Genomic DNA, 18,970 nt, shown 5'->3' on the forward strand with positions numbered 1-18,970 from the left:
TGAGATCATGACCTGAGCTGAAGTTGGATGCTTAACCAACTAAGCCACCCAGATGTCATAAAATTTAAATTAACACATTTTTATTATTGATATTATTTTCTTGAAAAGTAAATTCATCACAATTTAATCTCAGCTACGTATGTTAAATAGGTATCAGCATGGATAATTAAAAATAAAGTGAAGAAAAATTACAACAGTAGTATGATTTCATTAAAAAATTCAAAGAATATAATAAAGAACAAAGTAAAAATTATTGATATATATGAGATGAAATCAGCACCTTTAATAGTTTAGTGTGAGCTTTTGAAGCCTTTTTTCCTATGCACATAAAAATATTTTACTAATGTGAATTCATGTACTAAGTATTCATGTACTAAGTATGGCAGGCTTGGCTTTGCTTGGCTACAGGTAGACTGGGGTTCTGTTCTGTTTCTTCTCATTCTGGGACCCAGGCTCAAGGAGTAGCCCCTATCTGGGATATGACAGCACTCAGGAGACAGAAGGGAAGAAAGAGTAGTGGGGGTGGGGGGAGAGTGGCACTGAGGAACCTAATGGAATTTTAAGCTTTTGCTCAACTGTGGCAAATGTCCTATCTTTTCATATTCTATGGGTTTAGAGCATCCCTTGTGAATGTTTTTCATGCCTAATATTTGGCCACAGTTTTGGTTCTTTTTTGTTTTGCCCTTTCTCAACTGGGGGGGTTCAAATTTATTTTCATACATGGTCCCATCAACAGAATTGTTCAGAGGATTTAAGAAAGCTAGCACCTCATCAGAATTTTACATAACATGCCTGTATGGCTACAAAAATTGGGGGGCATGGGATGAAAACAGAATCTATAGATGACATGCCTGGCTTTCAATATTGAAGGCTTTTTGTTTTCAAGATATCCAAAACAGGCATAACCTGTTGAAGTAAAAACTCTAGACTTATTCTCTCTTCAGTCTGAAATTATGTTTTTGAGACTAACAGCTCTGGACAGGAGGCTATGGCCTTGAAACATACTTCTTGCAAGGAAGAAGTTCAGGCCCATGTCACCCCTCAAGTTTGGTCTCCGTTACCTCCTATAGTCTGCAAGGAAATTTTTTTGCTTTATCCTCCTCTCTCAGGCAGGATTATGGAGTTAACATTTTAGTCAATAGTCATCTGATGAATATTTATTGAGTACAAAGTGCAATGAGGACAAGGAATTAAAAAGATGCATCTTCAAGGAGCTAGATCTTTATCCTAGTCTAAAAAAAAAACTACAAAAAAATCCTAAAGACAGTGTTAAAAAATGTAAATATCTCAGCTGTGCAATCACTGTGGAGTTATTTCTGTGTTCCACAGGATCAGGCACCAGTGCAGGAAAGCTGGCATCTAGTGGCATTGCCATTTTGTGCTTGTTGTTAATTGTTTTTTTTTTTTTCCAAATCTTTATTTAAATTCTAGTTAGTTAACATACAGTGTAGTATTGGTTTCAGGAGTAGAACCTAGTGATTCATCACTTACATACAACAGCCAGTGTTCATGTAACAAGTGCCCTCCTTAATGCCCATCACCCATTTAGGCCATCCCCCCACCCACCTCCCTCTGTCAACCCTCAAGTTTGTTCTGTATAGTTAAGAGTCTCTTGTGGTTTGTTTCCCTCTCTTTTTTCCCCTTACTCTGTGTTCATCTGTTTTGTTTCTTACATTCCACATATGAGTGAATGGGTATTTGGCTTTCTATGATGGACTTATTTCACTTAGCATAATATACTCTGGCTCCGTCCATGTGTTTGCAAGTGACAAGATTTCATTCTCTTTGATGGCTGAGTAATATTCTGTTGTATATATACCATATCTTCATTCATTCATTCATGTATTTGTTTATATTATTTTTAAATTTTAAATCCAAGTTAGTTAATATATAGTGTAATAATGATTTCAGGAATAGAATTTAGTGATTCATCACTTACATATAACACCCACTGCTCATCCCAACAAGTGTCCTTGCCCATTTAACCCATCCTCCAACCCAACACCTCTCCAGCAACCCTCAGTTTGTTCTTGGTATTTAAGAGCCTCTTATGGTTTATCTCCCTCTCTGTTTTTATATTATTGTTGCTTCCCTTCCGTTATGTTCATGTGTTTTGTTATCTTAAATTCCACAAGTGAGTGAAGTCATATGATATTTGTCTTTCTGTGACTGACTTATTTCACTTAGTGTAATACACTCTAGTTCCATCCACATTGTTGCAAATGGCAAGATTCATTCTTTTCGATCGCTGAATAATATCTATATCTATCTATTTATCTATCTATATATATATCTATATCTATCTATTGGGGTGCATATATATCTATATCTATATCTATATCTATATCTATATCTATATGGGGTGCATATATATCTATATCTATATCTATATCTATATCTATATCTATATCTATATATATGGGGTGCATATATATATATATATATATCTATATCTATCTATCTATCTATCTATATATATTGGGGTGCATGTAACCTTTTGAAACAGCACTCCTGTATCCTTTGGATAAATACTTAGTAGTGCATTTGCTGGGTTGTAAGGTAGTTCTATTTGTAATTTTTTGAGGAACTTCCATACTGTTTTCCAGAGTAACTGCACCAGTTTGCATTCCCACCAGCAGTGCAAAAGTGTTCCAAATCTTTGCTAACATCTGTTGTTGCCAGAGTTGGTAATTTTAGCCATTCTGACAGGTGTAAGGTGGTATCTCATTGTGGTTTTGATTTTTATTTCCCTGATGATGAGTGATGTTGAGCATTTTTCATGTGTCGGTTAGCCATCTGGATGTCTTCTCTGGAAAAGAGTCTATTCATGTCTTTTGCCCATTTCTCCACTGGATTATTTGTTTTTTGGGTGTTGAGTTTGATAAGTTCTTTATAGCTTTTGGATACTAACCCTTTTTCTGATATGTCATTTGTAAATATCTTCTCCGATTCCGCCAGTTGCCTTTTAGTTTTGCTAGTTGTTTCCTTTGTTGTGCAGAAGCTTTTTATCTTGATGAAGTCCCGATAGTTCATTTTTGCTTTTGTTTCTCTTGCCTCTAAAGACATGTCAAGTAAGAAGTTGCTGCAGCTGAGGTCAGAGAGGTTGTTGCCTGTTTTCCCCTCTAGGATTTTGGTGGTTTCCTGTCTTGTGTTTAGGTCTTTTATCCATGTTGAGCTTATTTTTGTGTATTGTATAAATGGTCCAGGTTCATTCTTCTACATGTCATTGTCCAGTTTCCCCAACACTGTTTGCTGAAAAGATTGTCTTTTTCTATTGGATAGTCTTTCCTGATTATCAAAGTTAGTTGGCCATACATTTGTATACCACATCTTCTTTATCCATTCATCAGTTGAGGGACATTTGAGCTCTTGGCTATTGTTGATAATGTTGCTGTAAACATTGGGGTTCATGTGCCCCTTCAAATCAGCATTTTTGCATCCTTGGGTAAATACCTAGTAGAGCCATTGCTGGGTCACAGGGTAGTTCTATTTTTAACTTTTTGAGGAATTTCCCTACTTTTTCCAGAGTGGCTGCACCAGTTTGCATTTCCACCAGCAGCATAAGAGGGTTCCCCTTTGTCTACATCCTCGCCAATATCTCTTGTTTCCTGAGTTGTTAATTTTTTGCAACTCTGACAATTGTGAGGTGGTATCTCATTGTGGTTTTGATTTGTATTTCCCTGATGATAAGTGATGTTGAACATCTTTCCATATGTCTGTTGACCATCTGTATGTCTTCCTGGAAAAATGTCTGTTTATGTCTTCTGCCCATTTCTTCACTGGATTATTTGTTTTTTTAGGCATTGAGTTTGATAAGTTCTTTATGGATTTTGGATACTAACACTTTATACAATCATTTGCAAATATCTTCTCCCATTTCATAGGCTGCCTTTTGGTTTTGCTTATTGTTTCCTTTGTTATGCAAAAGCTGTGTATCTTGATGAAGTCCTAATAGTTCATTTTTGCTTTTGTTTCTCTTGCTTCTGGAGATGTGTCTAATAAGAAGTTGTTATGACTGATGTCAAAGAGGTTGTTGCCTGTTTTCTCCTGTAGGATTTTGATGGTTTTCTGGCTCACCTTAGATCTTTTATTCATTTTGAACATATTTTTGTGTATGGTGTAAGAAAGTGGTCCAGTTTCATTTTTTGCATGTTGCTGTCCAGTTTTTCCAACACTGTTTGTTGAAGAGACTGCCTTTCTCTCTACAGATATTCTTTCCAATTTTGTCAAAGATTAGTTGACTATATAAGGGTAGCTCCATTTCTGAGTTTTATGTTCTGTTCCATTGATCTATGTGTCTGTTTTTGTGCCAGTACCATATCACTTGACTTTTCACCAGTGCTTTTATTTAACTCATCATAGTCTAAATCAGGGGTTGCCTCACTAAGCCTGCTAGCAGAGATCCAGCAGAGCAAGATTTATAGCTGGAAAATTACTTAAAGTGCTCCTTTTTCAACTTTCCCCAAAACAGAGGCAGTACTGACCATGGTTATAGTCAGTGATCAAGCTCATTAATGTTAAGTTCTTTATACTCAGAAGAATGTCCTATCAGAATAGTGTCAAGAAATGGGAGAGCCTCCTTTGCAATACAAAGGTAAAAAATACTAACATAAAGTTATCAATTGTGCTGTCAATTAATTTTTGTTTATTAATAGATTATAACAATTACTTTTTGACTGATGGATTTATCTTTGAAACAAACATAAGGCCTATTTAAATTTTGCGATCAATTCTTTATTTTGATCAAAACTTTATTCATGTGTGTAACTTACTTATTATATTGTAGCCTTGATTTAGGTTGAAGTGTTGAATGACAAGTATTAAGCGTCTGATGAATGCTAATCTGGGGTGCAAACATCCTTTGAAAAATCAGAAGATAAAAACAAAGCCAAAAGTGTAAAACTAATTCTTATACCATATTGGAATAAAAGCTGTAGGATGTTATGACAAATGGTAATAAATGCTGTTTTCCCCAATGATATGAAACACATTTGACAGAATACAAAATTTTAAGAATATGTTTATAAACTAAATTAATCTAATGTTCAGTGGAAAATGGAACGTGATTTATGGTTTGCTTTACTGCATCTATTAATTTTTTTTTTTAAATTTTTTTTTTCAACGTTTATTTATTTTTGGGACAGAGAGAGACAGAGCATGAACGGGGGAGGGGCAGAGAGAGAGGGAGACACAGAATCGGAAACAGGCTCCAGGCTCTGAGCAGTCAGCACAGAGCCCGACGCGGGGCTCGAACTCACGGACCGCGAGATCGTGACCTGGCTGAAGTCGGACGCTTAACCTACTGCGCCACCCAGGCGCCCCTGCATCTATTAATTTTTAAATATTGCACAATTTGTTTTCAAGTTTTATTTATCTTCATGTTTACTTGATGTAATTCTGCTGCCTATTACAATACACAGAGCTTGTCATCTATAAGAATAAGAATCCTATTAAATCATCATTTTAATGTGATAATGAATGGAAAAGGAGTTTAACTCCATTTTATTTTTCATGATAGAATTTATTTCAGAAGCTCCTCTTAACCCAGAAATATTTGGGAGGAATGTTGATATGGAGAATAGTGCTTTTTTTTTTTTTTCACCTCTGTCATTTCATCTGTAAAAGTACAATGAAATGAATCTCTAAATAGATACTTATTTATCCCCTTGACTGTTTTAAGAGGAGACAATTACTATGATGTGAAACTATACATAATCCTCCCTGCTTCACCCCTGGTATTCCTCCACTCTACCTCTAAAGAGCCACCTGAAGCTTCCTCAACTTTACACACTCCAGCTACCACCCCTAAATAAATAAAACCAAAATATGCTTGAAGCTGTATTGCCTAAAGCTAAACAGTATCTCCAGTAGATAGTTTGGAAGTGAGGGGACAGTAAAGATGAAGTAAAGTGCCAATGGATGTAAAACAGTCCTTTTCTCCTATGTAATTTCATTAATATGGAATTAGCAAAGGGTTAGAACATTGCTTTTGTTCTCTTCCTCACCCCCCTCCCACATTCTTTTGCTGAGGACCACTGCAGCATTTAAACTTATACTACTGCATCCCTTTCTGGGGCACTAAGGAAACACCTGCAATGTTGAGACCAGCAAGGCAAGAGTGATCTGGAAAGTCAAATGGGAGCCCTGTAGAAAAGAGGAAATGATGCATAGAGATTTTGTTTTGATCCATCACCAGGTTGACTAGATGCCCAAGCTTCTTAGTATTCATGGGGTCTGCACCTGTGCTCCAATGTTTCTTTATGTTATATTTTGTTGCAAGAAAAAAAAAAAAGAGGATAGCAACAAAATGTTCCAGAACTTTTTCAGGTGTTATATTTGAGCACCCGCTAAGTGTATGGAAATGTGCCCTGTGTCAGAGATTCCCAAAATAATAAAATTTCCTCTGCATTTGGGAAAAGGTCAAAAGCACATTAACTACAGGTAAGGTGAAGGATATCCAGAGGAAGAAAACACCGATGCTGATGGAGTCTGCTTAATTAAAGGCAGGGAATTGTGGAAAAGTAAAATTCACATGAAAACTGGAATTAAATATGAGAAAAGAAGCCCAGTAGCCAAGATAAAGAATAATGACAGTAGCTAAGAAAGAATAGAATCACTGAACTGAGATGACTTTTCATCTTCTACCAGCAAGATGGGGTTTGTTAATGTTATGTATCTATTGGAAAATGAAAGCTGGAGAGGATCAGGAGGATGAGAGATGACATGAGAGAGCAGAGTGGGAGGAGAAGGAAGTTCTGAGAGGTTTCCATCCGACACTCTTGTAGCTGCCTTTCTAGACTGGTTTAAAGGATTAGCTTGCCTTGACTTACGTGCTTCTAAGAGTCCTCTCTACTGGTATCCCTTGATTTCTCCAGCTTTAAGAAGAAAAAAATCTGCTCTGTGATAGATATTATAGTCACCCTTTTAAAGTGCTCTTCAGATCCTGGTTACTGTTCCAGGTGACCATTGAGATGCACAAGTCTTGTACAAATTGGCAGTCCTTCCAGGGTCATTGATTTGTTAGCATTAAACTGCGTAATTAGCAGTTATGTTGAAGAGAAGACTGAGTAAAATATTAAAGTGAACACCAAAGGAAAAAACTCTATCTGAGGTTTGTAAGCTGTCACCCTGCTCAGTATCTCTATGTTCCCCAACACCCTGAAGGCCTAATCATGCTCTCCATGTAGTCTTACACGCGTAGACTCTTTTCTTCATTATGATTTGCCGATTCCCTATTGTTCATACTGCATTACAGCAATAATCTTTGTCATTTTTGAATTGGTGTCCAGGTGGCTGCTGTCACATTACATCCATTTTTAGATGTTCCTCAAACCCACTGAGGTGATGTGTGGTTTACAGAAAGTGTGATTTTTTTTTTTCAAGTTTTGTCTCTTTGGTGGAAGAGAAATTTGCTGTCATCTTTGACAGCTGGACAAGGAGAGATTGCAATCTCATTCCCTTCTCAGTAGTTTCTACCTTGGCAGCATCATGAATAAGCAACATTTTAGATGGTTGACTTCCAAAAAATGTTTCCTGTCAAGCTCCTGTCAGGATTTTGGAAGTCAGGGAACAACTTCTTTTCAGTTGTGATTTTATATAATTTTGTTTTTGAAGTCTGAATTATGATTTTTTATTTCTAAAGCTTATTTTTTTTATAACATGAACTGAGAAGAAGAGGTAGCTCAATTCATTTTTTGTGTTTGGTTTGAGATAGAGAATATCCTCTAGGTCTGTGGTACCATTATATTGATGTTATCCACCGATAGAATCTATGATGGGATTTTTTTACTTGTAGTTTAAATTAATATTGTTATATTTTAAATTGGATTCTATCAAGAGTCAATGTCTAGATAACCTTTCAGTGATACTTTTTAGGATATCATGTGATTTTTAAAAATCACACTGCCTTTCCTACGTAGGAATAGAGCATACACTGAAAGGAAGTGGGAAAGGGAACATTGTCCCTGTGATGAAAACCTTTCTTTCCAACCTTCTCTGTTTTCTCCTCAGTCCCTGAAATACTTAGGAGGGAAATAAATTAGGAAATAAACTAGACATGTCAGATTGGTCTCATTTAGATCTAAGAGAATAAAATGGAAGTCTTTTAAACACACCTGAAATTTTTTCCTGCTGCTTTCTTTCCTCCTGCAAGCTATAACTTTTAGTGGTTCTTGTTGAGCATTCCAATTTAGGCCACTCTGTGCTTATGTGTCTACAGGATTATTTCAACAGAGGGAGCTCAGCATAGTTGTTGAACTCATGGTCTTAGAAGACTGTGTGGCCCCAAAACCTGATTCTGCCAGGATTTCTGTGACTTTCAGCAAGCTCCTTACTCTCTCATTTCCCCAGTTTCTTCATCTGTATAATGGGGATAATAAAAATAGTACTCATATCACCAGTTTGTAGTAAGAATTAAATAAGTGAATATATAAAAAGTATTAGCAATGCAGAGTAGGCATTATGTATGTGTGATAAAGAAATACATACATACTTAATCCAGCCTTATATTTGGTACATGCCCACTGGGCATTTTATCCACCAGTGGTATTCATAGTTTTAAACTTGGCAGCCACACATTTGTTCACTTGCTTCCAAATAAGTCCTCTGAGTTTCGTGACTAATGCGGAGCAACTAGTAAGTGGAAGTCATTTCCGTGTTAGCAAAATCTAATGTAACCCACTCCTTTTTGGGGGAGGGGTCTGTTGTGAGTAAACTTAAAACCACTTTTACTAGATAGAGTTCATCTCTTAAAGGAGCTAGCTTATCACTAAGATTTAGTACCTTCTCTTTGAACTCCCTCAGTTCACTCATTTCATGCTCAATTTTATGAAATTCAATCCATTCTTGTCTGTCTTGTCTAAAATGTTTACTGTTATTTAGATAACTATCTTAGGAGGTTCAGATAGAGTTAATTCCTGTGGCTAGGGAAATTTCTGTTGTCAGAGGTTTTTCAATAACCTATGGCCAGGAAGAACTGGGGTTTCGTTCAGCTGCATTCAGGATATACTTACTTAGCTCAATGGGGATTTCTCCATTTTTCTTCCTTCTAAAGCTGATTACAGAATAGCCATCATTCAAAAAAAAAGTCTAAAGGCTTATCTAATTTTCTTGCAGGTCACAACTCTTTAGCCAACTACAGTTGTACACTATCAAAAGTAGGATTTACCGAGCTATCACTCAAATTCCTCCCTGATTCAAGTTCTAAGTTTCAGGATTGCTTCAGTATTAGGAATGATACATCAACACTAATGCCCAGCTATAGCCCAAGTCAGTGTAATGGGGAACACAATTTTTGTAATCTCAGAGGAGGGCATCCTTTTTGTCACCCTCCCAAGGGCCCTTATACAATTCAAAACTCACATTCTGTAATCGCTTTCTAATGTGACAACACATACCCCATATTTTTTGTTTACTACTAGTGTGAGCATTTTGTGGAAACACTGTAAAAACTTTATGATTCACCTAGTCCATTTGTAATTAAGACATTCTTGAACCTTGGGAGCATTTACAGATTTAAATTTTGTAAGTAAAGTGACATGTTAGAATATCTCATATTACTTTATAGCATACCACTTCATAATTCACTCTTCCTGAAAGGAAACAAAAAAGGAAAAGAGACATTCATTTAATGGTGTTAATGAAGTAATAGGTTATACTGATTTTTTTTTCATGTTAGACAGTAATGCAGTTTAGGTTGCTTATGATCCATTTGGCATATGTGAGCCTGGCAGTCAGATGAAATGGCTCCTCTGGTGATTCTGGAGTCCTTTGTTCACAGCCGGAGCTTTCCTGACACAGTGCTTGAAACCTGGTGTGCTTTAACTATTTGCTGAATGTATGAGTGACTAAATGAATGGATAGGAGAATGTCTATATGTGTGGATGGGTGGAATTAAAAAAAAAAAATAAAAACACGGAAGCCTCATTTCCTCACCTGTGACATGGGATTAGAATGTCAATCTGATGGGGGTGAGGGGCACCTGGGTGGCTCAGTAGGTTAATCTTCTGACTTCAGCTCAGGTCATGATCACATGGTTTGTGGGTTCGAGCCCCGCATCAGGCTGTGTGCTGACAGCTCAGAGCGTGGAGCCTGCTTTGTATTCTGCATCTCCTGTCTCCCCCCTTCTCTGCCCCTCCCTTGCTCATACTCTGTATCTCTCTGTCTCTCAGCAATAAATAACTGCTAAAAAAAAATGTCAATCTGAGGAGATTATTGTGAGAATGAAAAGCAATAATGTATATAAAGTACTTAGCAGATAGCTAGCACATGAGTTCTTTTTTTTTTTTTTTAATTTTTTTTTTCAACGTTTATTTATTTTTGGGACAGAGAGAGACAGAGCATGAACAGGGGAGGGGCAGAGAGAGAGGGAGACACAGAATCGGAAACAGGCTCCAGGCTCCGAGCCATCAGCCCGGATCCTGACGCGGGGCTCGAACTCACGGACCGCGAGATCGTGACCTGGCTGAAGTCGGACGCTTAACCGACTGCTCCACCCAGGCGCCCCTACTAGCACATGAGTTCTAAATAAATTACAGCTTCAAAATGATACAAAATTCCGATTAAAAAAAACAAAACTATATATTTTTGCCAGCCGTTAAAACCATGCTCTTGTGAATCAAAGAAACAGAAGTTAATTTGGATTGTAGTTTTGTATTTTTTGTGCCTTGAAAGTGATGTTTCATCATGAGGCAAGTGCTTTCTTTTCATGACCAAGAGCCTGATGTGGCAGCTTAACAAGTGTAGTAGCAGTGGAAGATCCAAATAGTCTGTTAGCTAGAAAGCTGGGGGTTCCATGATGTGAGTGTTGATCTTCAAAAGCCCATCTCAAAGCTCTTTGCTACTTTGTAGTCCTTTACTTGCCTTTCCTTGGTAACTCATTAAAATAAAAATTTGGATTCATCCTCATAGAGTTTTCTAAGACTATTTTTATAATTTAGCATTCCAGTAACATTTTATATTTACAGATTATTATATGGTAATATTTTCTCCCACTGACTCACCTCAATGTGGATTAATTTGACCTTATCACTGCAGTTTTCCAAAACTCTCTAGATAATTGTCTTTAAGAATCAGTGTTCCATTTCACATGAGTTTATCAAACATGCAGTGGATGAGCTATGTCTACATGATATTTGAAATTAATGTTTATGTGATAGACTATGGAGGCAGTTCATAGTCTACATATACTACATGTTATTTTGGGGGCACCTGGGTGGCTCAATCGGTTGAGCGTCCGACTTCGGCTCAGGTCATGATCTCAAGGCTCGTGGGTTTGAGCCCCATGTTGGGCTTTGTGCTGACAGCTCAGCGCCTGGAGCCTGCCTCCGATTCTGTCTCCCTCTTTCTCTCTGCCCCTCTAAACATTAAAAAAATAATTTTTACAACATGTTTTTACCTTCTTGCCTGATTTTTGGCTACAAAGACAATTACATCACTCTTGTGTGCACATGTCAAATAAAATAGTAATAGCAGGTACCATTCATACTTATGGGAGCATGGAGTGGGTAACTGTAAGCAAACAACACAAACAAGCAAAAACAGGATGGTGACAAGTAGAAACAAAGCCTTAGAAGGAGACATAGGATGAGAGGAAAAAGGCCAATGTGGTGGCTGAAGCATTCTATGTTCTGATGAAGATTTTAAACTCAAGTATTGGGCAATGTTTAGAAAGGGACTGAAACATTATTTTCACAGGAATAACCATTATTTTAGAATTATTTCTTGTCAGTGATAAATAGCTTCATTTTGAAAACAAAACCCAACTTTTTGAAATTGACACTATTTTGTCAATTTCCTTCACTCTAAGACTAAATTTAACTATAAAGCTCTTGGAAATTAAGGATATTACCTAGGTGCTTCTTAAAAGAAAATTAGTATTAAATGTATTAACCACTCCTATGAAATCTAAATAAGTCACAAATATAACATGAGTCTATTGAGTTTATAGCTGAATGAATGAATAATATATTCTACTAGTCTTTTTTTCATTTTCTGATTCTTCTTTTTATCACCTACAATTTTTCATATACTGTAAACTTTTTCTCCTCTATGTCTAGTTTAAGAGAATAAATGCTGAGAACTTAGAATTGACTTCTGAAGACTGACAAGAATATGCCTAAAGTCATACGATCGCTTACTTTCTTCTAATTTAATTAGATGGGAATGTGTTCAGTTTGTAATCTTTAAAATTTTTTTAATGTTTATTTATTTTTGAGAGAGAGAGTCAGAGCATGAATGGGAGAAGGGCAAAGAAAGAGAGGGACACAGAATCCAAAGCAGGCTCCAGGCTCCGAGCTGACAGCACAGAGCCTGACACGGGGCTCGAACTCACCAGCCGTGAGATCATGACCTGAGCTGAAGTCAGATGCTTAACTGATTGAGCCACGTAGGCACCCCTCAATTTGTAATCTTTTAAAAACTTTGTTGTTTTATTAAAATACATTTATATGTATCTTTGAACCCAATTAACATCATTATTTAGCTATGATGTTTTCATATGTAAGATTTCTAGAATTTTTTTTTTTTAATTTGTTTTGAGAGGGAGGGGAGAAGCAGAAAGAGAAGGAGAGAGTTAGAATCCAAAGCAGGTTCCATGCTGTCCCAGTGCAGGGCTTGAACTCACGAACCATGAGAGCATCATGACCTGAGCTGAAATCAAGAGGCAGACACTTAACCAAATGAGCCACTCAGGTGCCCCAGATGTCTAGAATTCTACAGCATTCCCCATAATGTTAACACATTGGTTTTTCAGGAAAAAAAATTCTGACAGTGAATTATTTACTTTGTATTAGGATAAAAATATTGTTAGTATTGGTTGCATTTGAAGGATCCTTTCAAGAGAGTAGTTGGTGTGCAAGCTGATTTTAAATAGAACGTGCAAGAAACAGTAATAACAGAGAGATCACATTCTCTTTGTAATTTATTTTAATGCCATCACACAGGGAATTCAAGGCAGATAAAACTTCTCCATTTACAGAGACCAAATGTGCAGAAATGGATTGTCATAATTCCAGATGAGTCAATAATACATACATTCTGGCACACTTTTATTAGAAATTGCTTGAAAAAATTTATATTGTATACTAAATAAATATATGATCATAGCTTTAAGATCTCTTGCAATGTTAATTCCCCTTGATGAATTACAATGCAATTTTCTAGCCTACTAATTTCACTAAAGAAGGTAATGACTGGAGCAAAAGTCTAATCAGCTGCCAATCAGGATTCCTTGAAGCACAGAGTGTCAAAAATTGAAGCAATTTTTTACAACTCATAAAAGCACTTATGTTCCATGATATGTCTTAAAACCTGTGATGAAAATCTAATGTTGATGAAGCTACCTTATTTCTCAAGTGTTTTTTGCAAACAAACAGCTTTCACATTTAACCAAACCTTTCATTAATATTCAAGTCTTTTAATATGGTACCATTATATTATCTATTACAGTACCATTTACTATCCAGCCATGGAAGGAAAATTAGTTACATATAAATGTAAGTCACAGCACTCAGTGGATTTATCATAAGAGTTATGATGGTGGGAGGTTTTTTCTTCCATAGGGAAATAAGTTAGCTTTTCTTCTGATAGAGTAAGTTTTTGTCTTTATATTGGGAAAACAAAGCTTCATGCTTCACTTTCCTTTGAATTACGTGTGTTATTGTCTAGCTTTTATTCCTAACATAATGATACATAGTTTCATGAGGAGTAACCGTATTTAAAGTCATCAATTTGTTTATCATTTATTATTTTAGTACCAGAACATAGTTGCTTTCCTGTGTTGCTTAAAAGCAATCTTTGAAGGTCTTATGTAATCACATTTCTGCATCATGTCATCATACTATCAAAACGCAGCTATTACAAGTCCGTTTATGTGTCTCTTCATCTGCCTTCGTACACATAAATAGGTGCAGTTCCTGGGGTTTTGCTGTTAGTTAAGAGGTAGAAAGTGTTTCCACATGGCTGAGTATTTACGGTTGACCTTCTTGATAATTTTTCTGTTAATGTTTTAAGCATGGTGACATACCTCATGTCCAACCTTAATAAAGTAATTAGCATTTTCCCTCTAAAACAAGTTTGAGAGAATCCTGGTCAAACTATGCTCTCCTATACTTGAGGGTCTTTGCTGTACAACCAGCAGTTACTAATTCAGGAAGATTTATTTGGCCTTGAGTTCTCTGAAAAATCTGTTTGTGTAAAAAAGATCATACTACACCATCTTCAATTTTCCCGGAGCTGAGGTTTTAAGGATTTAAATGAAGTTACCCTGTTTGTTTTATTATTTGAAGTTTTGTTTCAGTAGCTGATGCTTTCCCTTCACATTTTAGGGGAGGTAAGAAATCTCAGATGAACCTTAGAAGTAATGTTCATGGGTGCACATGTAAAATTTTTTCAATAACCCTTAGTGCGATGGGATGATAAAAAGGGACAATGTTTTGCTTTCTAAAACAGAAACCCAAACCAAGCAAACAAACAACAACGGCAAAACCCCACTAGCACAGCAAGTACGACTTATAAAATATGTGAAAATATTTCAATGCATTGACAATATGAAGTAGTAGTCATGACTAATGACATCTCAGTCTCAATATTTGTGCCTCAGTTGTTTATCAAGTCAACAATTAGGGACTAAATTGTCGCTGATCCTTTGATTTCTCATAAGGCATCAGTCCTCCAGGCTCCATTTCTTTTTTTTTTTTTTTCAACGTTTATTTATTTATTTTTGGGACAGAGAGAGACAGAGTATGAACGGGGGAGGGGCAGAGAGAGAGGGAGACACAGAATCGGAAACAGGCTCCAGGCTCTGAGCCATCAGCCCAGCAGGCTCCATTTCTTAAATGTACCCTACAAGATGGCAAACCTTCTTAGAATAGAATAGATAAATTTTCTTACCACTCTTGACTGAGAGACAGTTTTCTGGGTCTGGGGGGACACCATCCATGAGAATGATGATCACTGATGTAAAACTTTTTTTCCCTTTGTCCTGGAATTTGCTGTTTTCAGGACTACTTCTGTGTTACTCTTCTCTCAGGAGGACAATATCTTATTTTCCTAACTGAGACAAATCAAGTTCACTTCTTTCCCCAAAGAACTACTGTTGCATCCTACCCAGGTTGGACGAAAATGTTTTTCATTAGACTAAGAACCTGCAGAGGCAGTGCCCAGTATGTGTTTGTTTTTGACTCCATGGTGCGAGATAAATAGTGCTCGATATGTTACCGAGTGGTGACTCCTTAGAATAGTAGTAGTTAACATTTGTGTGGATAGAGTTAGTACAGGTCAGGATTATAGCTCAAAATCTTTGCAATATGATTTTCATTGGAACAAGGAAACCTGAAGATCAGAATACTTTTTCTGAAGGATGCCTATACAGTGGGTAGTTTGTTAATCTATATAAATGCAAATATCAATATTTATATCACAAATTAAGCCATTTGTAAAATTTACAAAATGGCTTTTATAGGACTCTCTAACTGAACATACCCTTATGACATTTAAAATCTGGTTTACTTTCAATATAATCTTTCTAATAATCTATTGAATTAAAAAATTCTACAAGTTAAACCATGCTCAAACTAATAAATGAAATTAAGCCAGGAAGTATCAAAATGTTTAGGTAACAGAAGCTTGCAATCTATTACAGCACTTACTGCTTCTCTCTTTTTGTTCATTTAAATATATATGAATCTCTCACACACAGAGGATTTTTTTTCATTTTATTAAAATGGAGTCACTATACATATTACTCTGCAGTTTTTTTCAGTTTACTTAAGAGTACATGATGAACATTCGTTTGGATCTTGATAAAATCTAAGTTATTTTTTAACAACTATATAATGTCCTATAGTTTGTACCATTTTATACTCAACCAAGAACACCTCTATTAAATAAGTTTTACCTATGCCCATTAATCCATTATTCCTAGAGAGTTAAGCTTTTGTCTTTCATCTGAAAAAAGGAAAAAGAAAAAGATAAAACCACACAGTTTCTCCTCAAAATGCTACATACAATGGGTCCATGAGGTGACCCCTGAAACTGATGTGTTTTCTTGGGAGTTGTCAACAGACCTATAGTCCTGTCAGACTCGGGAGGTCTAAATTCTTGCACATCACATTCAAAGCCCCCATACTTAAGGTCCCCTCCTCTCTGACCAGTTTTATTAAATAAGTGTTTACATCTTAGGATGTGGATAGAAAGAAAAGGAATAGTAATTTGAATTTCAATCTCCAGAATACCTTTTTCCTGTCATGGGCTCAGTTAGCACTGCCATCCATGAAGCATATGCCATCTGGTAGGAGGAAACAATTTTAGGTATTAGTGAGATCAGGGCTAGTGGAACTGGTCCCAAAGAAGGCACAATTTCCTCAGATACAGAGAGCACTGGTATCAGGCAGTGTTATTCTCATGGGCAGGGATATCTGGACAGAACAATTTAAGTCTTGAGTGGAGAGCATCTTCATTGCTTATAGAAAGGTTGTTGAACCATGACCACAACCATGCTGGGGGAAGTAAGCAGGATCCAGCCCCTGAAGAGACTGAGAAGGGCATCCAAATCTTAACCTAGTAAGTCAAGCTTCAGGGAAGGACTGCAGTTCACTCAAGGATGTAGACTGCTCACAAAGAACTGGGGTTGGAGTTTGTTCATTGGGCTAGACACCTGTTTTGGAGGCCAGCATCCAGCTGTAGCTCTGTAAGTACATAGACCCCCAAAGGTTTGTCCTGAGTACACTGGATGTCAGGTTTAAGGTATAGAGGCTAATGCCAGAGGTCTCCCCCCCACCCCCCGCCACTTTTGTTAGAACTCCACATCTAAGACATACCCAGGCTTAATTCTCATTGACACACAGGCTAGGTGGGGCTGGGCCTAGAGATGAATATCCTCAGGTCTTACCTCCAGATCCAAGTGGGGCATGCATAGACTGGTAACTTATTTTCACAGTGCTTTTGTGGATTGGAACCTTAACTTGACCTTTAATAACTTTTATCTCAGAAAAATAAAGCAGGAAGTAGAAGGGGACACAATTTTTTCACCTCTTTATATTTCCTATGCAGCGGGATTCTCGCACAGAGTTGTGACACTGAGGCTTTTCTTTCCAGGAAGCAAACTTATTCCTGTCACCATGGCTCAGTTGGGTTCCTGCCTGAAGAAATGAGCCCTCAAATGCCACGTGGTCTAGTTTTTTGTATATTTTCTATTTCTTTGTCTCCCATATGTGGTAACATACAAACATGCAGTCTGATAAATTGGTCTTATGTTATAAGGTCATTAGGGATGTCACATATAGTATAGCCAGGTTGCCTTGAGGGTTTTTTTTTTCCTTCACATTCCTTAGGGAGGGGACCCTACCACACCTAGACTTAATGCATCCTTTTATCAATCCCAGTGGGTTTGTTCCAGGTGCTTCAATAGTTGAAATATGCAACAATCTGTGTTGTCTCCCCATGCTGGTTGGTAGTATATTTTGGTGAGCAAGTCTTCCTACTTGGAAAAGAACAAGCTGGGTTTGTCTGCAGCTTAACAAGGAGTCTGAGGTGTAAAAAGCTTAAATATTTTGTCATGTAAACATGTCCTGATCTGACTTTTTTTTTAATTGGCTTTGTACCAATTTTTTAAAAGTTTATTTTGAGAGAGAGAACATGAGCTGGGGAGGGACAGAGAGAAGGATGGAGAGAGAATCTCAAACAGGTTCCATACTCACAGCAGGGAGCCCAATGCCGGGCTGGATTTTGAGAACCATGAGATCATGACCTGAGTTGAAATCAAGAGTTGGACACTTAATGGACTGAGCCATCCAGGCACCCCTCTTAATCTGTCTTTTAACTGTTAAATATTTGGCTACCATTACTGACTTTCATTTCTTTCAGGTCAAATTGTTGACATTCCACAATCTTGATCTATTACTTTACCCTAGATTGGAAAAACAATATTAGCACTAGTCTTTTCACCCACCCGTTCCCCCATTTTGAGCGTTGAGCTTTTGGAAAATCATAATAGAGAACACGATTTATGACATAATTATCAGTGGTTCTCAGCCACAGGAAGATTAGAGTTCCACTGTAAAAAATTAGTAAATATTATTTTTTATGGGTCGAGCAGTCAAATGGAACTCGCTTTTTCTGTCTTGCAGTTGTCCAGGTAGACTGACAGCAAACAGCTAACTGTTTTTCTGGGATCTACATAATCCCAATGGAGATCAGTTCCTTTTATCCTTCTATACTGCTTACCCACCAAAACAGGAGGGGTTTTTTTGAGGTACAGATAGAAGCCCATTTGATTATGCAAAAAGTTAGCTCTTAACACACCTTCATACCACATACCAAAATGCAGCTTTTCATGTAGTTGCAAGAAGCAGTTCTGAGTGTTTTACTGGTTTGAAAAGTGAGCTTATGTCAGTTGGTCTATGATATGCATTCAGAGCCAGAACAGGAGGGGTGGGCAAGGTACAAACACTCCTTCCATACTGAAAGCTGAAAATTGTAAAGTATGGAAATAAGAGATTGGTGGGATGAAGGCCGCACAGAGTCCAAAAGATAGGCATTTGCATGGCCACTGCATAGAACCCTGGGCCCCTAGGATGCCAAGAGGTGTTATGTCCAACATAGGGTTCGATGATCAGATAACTTTGAAAAATATTGAATGAATTGTCATTAAATAGATTTCTTTCCTGCAGTTATCACTTACTGTACTAGTATGTGCTATTAGTGTCCAAGACAGGGACAACATTTACTACATTTGCCAAACATGTATGGTCTGCAGGTTCCACTTAGGACATGCAGTTGGCGGAGGATATTGTGAAGTGCCTGAGAAAAGAGCCCAGGAAAGGAGTTCAGCAAGTCAAGAGAGCTAGTGCATAAGGACTTACTGGGAGGGAATTGGCACCTCCATATGAACCTTAATTTCAACACACAAAAGGACCAAAATTAAAGAGGAGAAGGCAAAAGGAGGTGAGGACAGTACTGCATATTGTGGCTT

This window comes from Lynx canadensis, chromosome A3 (genome assembly GCF_007474595.2).
Source record: "Lynx canadensis isolate LIC74 chromosome A3, mLynCan4.pri.v2, whole genome shotgun sequence".
Taxonomy (NCBI): domain Eukaryota; kingdom Metazoa; phylum Chordata; class Mammalia; order Carnivora; family Felidae; genus Lynx; species Lynx canadensis.